Source organism: Sinocyclocheilus rhinocerous, unplaced genomic scaffold (assembly GCF_001515625.1).
Source record: "Sinocyclocheilus rhinocerous isolate Xijiao unplaced genomic scaffold, SAMN03320098_v1.1 scaffold2850, whole genome shotgun sequence".
NCBI lineage: Eukaryota > Metazoa > Chordata > Actinopteri > Cypriniformes > Cyprinidae > Sinocyclocheilus > Sinocyclocheilus rhinocerous.
This window is the reverse complement of record NW_015643753.1, coordinates 88627-95433: the sequence shown is the minus strand read 5'-3', so window position 1 is coordinate 95433 and position 6807 is coordinate 88627. Positions and strand designations below refer to the sequence as shown.

At 33.2% G+C, this 6807-nt stretch overlaps 1 long non-coding RNA gene across 1 annotated transcript in view; it reads left to right on the top strand.

The window, feature by feature from the left end:
* Nucleotides 1–6807, top strand: part of LOC107757687 (uncharacterized) — a 15704-nt gene that overhangs the window by 644 nt on the left and 8253 nt on the right. Inside the window, exon 2 of the long non-coding RNA XR_001641957.1 lies at nucleotides 6543–6659. This is a non-coding gene — a long non-coding RNA (uncharacterized LOC107757687). The remainder of the gene's footprint in view (nucleotides 1–6542; nucleotides 6660–6807) is intronic.

The window sequence follows — 6807 nt, the reverse complement described above, 5'->3', positions numbered from 1 at the left end:
CTAATCAGTTTGTAAACTGAAATAATAATAACTAAAATTTAAATTTAAATGTAATATTAAAATAAAAATGTAATAAAAATTTTAATAGAGTAAATATAAAAATATAATAATATAATATAATAAAAAAAACTTTAATATTAAAAATATAATTATAATTAGCTAAATTTAAAATAGTAACAAAAATATGATACTAAAATAACCCTGATTCAGACTCCATGTGTTTTTTTGACTTATGAATATGAATATAGTCGGACCTGATGTGGTTTTTCTGTCCAGATGAGAACTTGATTAAAAGTATTAATTTCATAAAAAAGAAAAAGCATACTGATCTCTAACTTTTGATCGTGATGATGATATTAAAACAGCATTTTCTTCTCGTTTTACTTGCATAAGGATATTCATAGATCTGGAGCAGGACGTCCATCAGGAATGTGTCTCTCTTTGACCAGCAGATCGATGACGTCAATGAAAAGAAAAGTCATTTCAGAGCTGGAACAAGATCATGCATTTTGATGAAAGATTTCAGGTAAGAAGGCATTTTTCTCTTAATATTTACATGCACTGATGAGTCATTCTCAATAAAACCAGGAATGCCAATTAAGAAAGTCAGTTTGGGTGCATGTTTAATTTAAAATTGATGAAATCCATATTTATGACACATTATGTTGGTTATATCACACATTTTTACTGGATGAGAATAGTCATTCAGACCCGGTTTATTATAGCAACTAAAACAAAAAAATTAAATAAAAGTGTTACGTGGTTTTTCTGTCCAGATGAGAACTGCTGTTTCATTCAATGTAAATGAGCGCATGGACTCAGGTGTAGGTAATCTACATCCCAAAAACATGGCACAGAGGACACAAAAACACGAGCCCTGTCTGAAAACACCTCTGTTTTTAGTCATTTTGAGGTGTTTCAGTCTGCATAGTGCATTTCTTTCTCTAAAGTGTCCTCGGTTGTGTTCGACCCTTCAGATTAGGGACCCAGAAAGCCAATAGAAGTTAAAAAAAAATGAAGTAAAAAGGCAAAGTGAGGACAGGACACTTTCTGTAAAGATCCCTGGAGAAATAACGCGCATGCATTACGCCACAAAACAATGTACAGATGGAAAAGAAGAGCCACAGAAACTTTGAAATGGCTTTTCTCAGTCGGACTTATTTTTGAAGTGTTTTTAGGTCAAGTAATTAGTATTAATTATGTCCAGCCTAGATTTGAGTGCATTTAGCTATTTAAAACACTGGACTTGCATGTTGTGAGGATTTGAGGGAGGAAATGGCAGTCTAGCGCACAATGATTTCCCAAGGCTGTTCTGTTTCAGCTCGCGTGGTCGTCTTCATACATAATGAATCAGACTCCAATCGGAGCCCTGCTGTTTTAAAGGCTCTTCTGTGTCCACTACACACTGCGCTTAGATCACACACACACACACACACAAACACACATGTGCAGGGTGTCGTCAACATGCTTCATTAGAGGAACAAATTCCCCATTATTACAGAATAATGCTAATTAACGCTAACTGCATTTGCATATGCATTATTATCTGCACATGATGGCTACTTCTTGCTTTGATAAATAGATATATAATTACGTTTCTTAAATTTGGGGTCGCAAGATTTTTTACAAATATTTTTGAAGGTGTCTTCTGCTCACCAAGGCTTCATTAATTTGATCGAAAATGCAGTAAAAGCTGTAATATTGTGAAATATTATTACAATTTAAAATAGCTGTTTTCTATGTGAATATATTGTAAAATGTAATTGATTGCTGTGATCAAAACTGAATTCTCAGCAATATTTCTCCAGTCTTCAGTGTCACATGATCTTCAGAAATCATTCTAATATGCTGATTTACTGCTCATTTATTATGTATTTCCATTATACCATTTTAGTTATTGTTCATATTTTAAATTAGATTTTTTAATTTTAGTTAACATTTTAGTAATTATTTTTATTAGTTTTATGAATCTTTTGTAATATTATAAATATATGTTTTAAATGTTTTGATCAGATTAATGCATCCTTGTTAAATAAAAATATTCATTTATTTGATTTAATATTATTTATTGATTTAATATTAATCTATTTTTTTCCAAAGACAAAAAAAAAAAAAAAAGTCATTGCAAATCATTTTATTTTTAAATTTATGTTTTTAATATTTTTTCCAAAAAAAAAAAAAAAAAAAAAAAAAGTCACACAAAATTAAAAGATTATTTAATATAAAGACCATACTTAATTTTTATATATTTAATATATTTTATTTAGACATAAGCCAAAATCCCAGGACAATAAAAATTAGACTTTTTTTTTTTTTTACATAAAATAAAAGTAAAACAATCTTAAAATCAACTATTATTGTAAAACACATTTAAAAAAAAAAGCAATACAATGTTTATCATTTAAGATGCGTCATGGGATGAGTAATTTGTTGTCTTTTTTTTTTTTAACACTTAAAAAAAAAATAATCTGCCTAACATCTGCTATTAAAGCGCAGGATGGCAAAACATTATTTCAGCAACTTCTAGACTTATTTTCAGTTAGTAACTTCCATGCAAGAATTAATTATTATAATTAAGGTTAAAATGAACATATTATTGGTTGCATTTTAAACTGACAATTATATTTTTGCTTTTTTTTTATTGTAATGTGAGCTCCCCGAAGCCTGTAACGCTTGGTCCGCCACCCACATTCAACACAATGCCAAACTAAAGGAAATTGATATTCAGCCTCTCGCTGCATGACTGAACATTTTATATCAAAGAGAAAGCCACTTTGATGTGTTACTGTGGCTGGAGATCTGAGACTGGGAAGTGTCAAGTGAGTCGATCACAGCGGCTGATGTTTGTGACGGGCCGCTGTCCCCGGTGATGTTTGCTAATGCTGGAGCTGCTGCTGACCAAAACAAACTCTCTGACAGGACAGAAGAGAGATCTGGGATGAGCAAAACATCCACTTATGTGTGCGAAAAATAATTCAGTCTTCAGTGAGTTATTAGAAACTTCAGATGACTTCAGTGTAGAGTTAACTACAACTAAAACCATAAAAAAATAAATTTTTGTTACTTGAAATAAACATTAACTAACAAAATATTTTAAAAATAATAAAGTTTCGTAAAGTTTACTTGCTAAAATAACGAAACAAAATTAAAACAAACAAAAAAAGAAATCATAAAATCTAAAAATAAAACCTAATTAAAAATAAGAGTACAAAAGTATTTACAAAATGAATCTAGTATTTGCATTAATATTAGTGCACATACAGATTTTGATTTTATACATTTCAAGCCCATCCAGTGTTATTTTCATATCATTAAGATACTATTATAATTTTTAATAATCATTTGAAATTATTATTTTATATTCTACTTTCATTTAAAAAAAAATTAAGTAATTTTGTTGTGTATTTTTATAATTAAGCTTTTTTAAAATGTCTAAACCATTTTGTTCATTTTTAGGTGTGCTTTTATTACAAAAAAATATTTTGTTCCTCAATATTTTTGACTTGTTTTCCAGTAAAAATATCGAAACTTTCATAAATCAATATACATTTACTCGAAGCAAAATGCATTTGATATTATGTCTACTTGTTTTCTTGAAAAATGTATTTTTCTTGTTTTAAGCAAAAACTCTCTTAATCTTGATACATTTTTCATAACCTATTTTACTTCAACCCCATCTCATGAAAGTGTGTATAAATAGTACGCCAAATAAAAACGAAAACTCGTGGTATTGATACGCTAAAATGGACTTTGGCGTGTATATGCTACGCGATGGGTAGGTTTAGGGTTGTGGGGTAGATGCGTATCATATGCACGCGAAAACTGCGTATTATATGCACGCCAAACACATGCGTATCATATGCACGCCAAAGTCCATTTTTGCGTATTAATACCACGAGTTTTCGTTTTTATTTGGCGTACTATTTATACGCATTTTCATGAGACCGGGCTCTTTACTTTAATAATCTTATGTATTTTGATTAAACCAGGATATTCAAAGAAATACTTATTTTATAATTTTAAAAGTGTCTGTATAAGAAGATGATGAAAATTCATGTTGATTTCATGTTGACTGACTAAAAATGTCTGAATGGCATTGCTTTAGAAAATATCAAAACGAGTGTCATTTTATCATTGGATGCAGTGACATTCAGACACTTAATGCGGCTTAATGTCCAAATACTTTTAGGTCTGCTGTAATGGATGAAAGAAAAAAACTGTCCTAAACTATTGTAAAACCATAAAAAGCAATGAAAATGTGATGAGACCGTCATTAATACAGAATGCATTTATGAAGCTGTTTCACATCAGATCTGCTCATAGCCTGAGGAGAAAACTCAGCGTAATGCTTTAAAATCATAAACCTCAGTATTTCCACTGAATCCAATGATCCAAAACTTATGGAAATGTCAGAAAATTTCACCCTGAAGAAATGGCTTTTTATCCAGAAAAAAAAAGTGCGCTAAAAGAACAACTTCAAAACATCATAACTCCTTTTGATATTGACAGGAGTTTGATGTAAAAAATGATTCATGGTTGAAAATAGTCATGTTACATTAATGCCACAACGAGTAAAGGATGACAATATTCTTTAAAGGAATAGTTCACCCAAAAATGAAAATGTGCTGAAAATGTTCTCACTCTCAGGCCATCCAAGATGTAGATGAGTTTGTTTCTTCATCAGATTTGGAGAAATGTAGCATTGCATCAGTGTCTCAGCAATGGATGCTCTGCAGTGAATGGGTGCCGTCAGAATGAGAGTCCAAACAGCTGATAAAAACATCACAATAATCCACAAGTAATCCACAGCACTCCAGTCCATCAGTTAATGTCTGGAGAAGAAAAGAAAAAAAGAAATATATAATTATATATAATTATAAGTGATTAAATACAAGATTAATAGTAGTTATTAAGATTGATGTCGTTTGGAATTGGTAAAATGTGCTTGGAAAAAAATATAATCAGAATATCAACTTGCATAATAATTATGCATGCACTGTATATTTCCTCTTTTGCTGTCGAGGTAATGCAAGGAATGTTGTGATTGGTTGTCAAGGCAGCCAATCATAATTTAGCAGCCTCGTCTCTGATTGGCTGGAATTATGGCATATTGTAACGCTGGGTTGTGTTGAGCAAGCGAGCCGTTGGCATTTAGACAGCACTGAGGGCGGGCATCAAGGGAGCAAGCTAGTGAAACACTGCACGCGCAAAAGAGAAGGTCTGCCCAAATCCAAAAACGTATTTTAAATGCTAAATTGATTTTCGTGCTTTGAAATACTTTTCTCTTTGCGAAACGAACATTTTCTCCACAAAACTCAGATTGTGGCAGAGATCTAAGCCTATATCCAGCCACATATTTGTTTCAAGCTGTTCTGGACTGTTTTGGCTTGTAAACAGTGCTTGATCTGTGCAGATTTCTCTCCTGATTCAGACCAGAACACTTTTTTCACTGGAGGAAGCGTTATTATGGATTATGGACTCGTATTTTAGCAACGGTTTGAAGTTAAAAACACCTTAATGCTGGATTTGTTTCAGCTTTTGTCTTCTCCAGATGTTAACTGATAGACTGGAGTGGTGTGGATTACTTGTGGATTATTGTGAAGTTTTTATCAGCTGTTTGGACTCTTTGACTGGTCGGACTTGTAACCCGAAGGTCGCGGGTTCGAGTCTCAGGTCCGGCAGGGATTGTCGGTGGGTGGGGTGAATGTACAGAGCTCTCTTCCCCCTCAATACCACGACTGAGGTGAGACCCTTGAGCAAGGCACCAATTCCCAACTGCTCCCTGGGCGCCGCAGCAATATGGCTGCCCACTGCTCCAGGTGTGTGTGTGCGTGTGTGTTTGTTCACTACTCACTACTGTGTGTGTGCACCTGGATGGGTTAAATGCAGAGCACAAATTCTGAGTATGGGTCACCATACTTGGCCACATGTCACTTCAATTCACTTTCAAATTCTGAGTATGGGTCACCATACTTGGCCACATGTCACTTCAGTTCACTTTATTCTGACGGCACCCATTCACTGCAAAAAGGATCCATTGGTGAGCAAATTCATGAAAAACATGTATTTAGTATAATATGTTGGAAGTGTTTTTATATATCTTTTATTTATAACAGTTTTTCAGAAAATACAAAACAAAACAAAATCCCACAAACTGTAGGCCTATACAAATAGTACGCTATACGTGAACTAACCATACAAAGGAAAATAAAAAACAAACAAACACCCGAACACACACCAGGTACTGTGAGAAATGCACACCTTAAACAAAGCCATACTTAATCAGACTTAAACAGAATATTAAAAATAGAGTGGAATAATCAAATATCAATGTTATCTATGTTACATATGTTGGAAGTTTTGACGTGTGTTTGTTTCAACATATTTTTCAGTTTAATAAAATAATGTGCGTGTAAACAAAACCACCTCTTGCAGGAGGTCGAGTCAGTTGCGGCTCATCTAATAGAGTTCGTCTGATGTTCTGCCATCTCTCTGTGTTCCCATTACAGCCTCTAATGCTCTGTTACGATTTTTTGGCTTAGATCTTTCACTTCTCCACATCTACGATCAGCGTGATCCCACCCGCCCAAAAATGACCTGCTCATGATTTCCAAAACTCTACCGTCACGTGCATTTTGGCAAAAACAAGAGAAGTTTAGGTAATCGCAGATTGCAAAACTAATTTGCCTAAACTGTGTTTCGTTCCCTAGAGTTTTGCTTCAACTGAAGTGTTTCCCCAAGTATCAATGAAATCTCTCGACTCCCGCTGACTTCCTTTGCTGCTGCTTTCATCTCTTTTCTTTTACT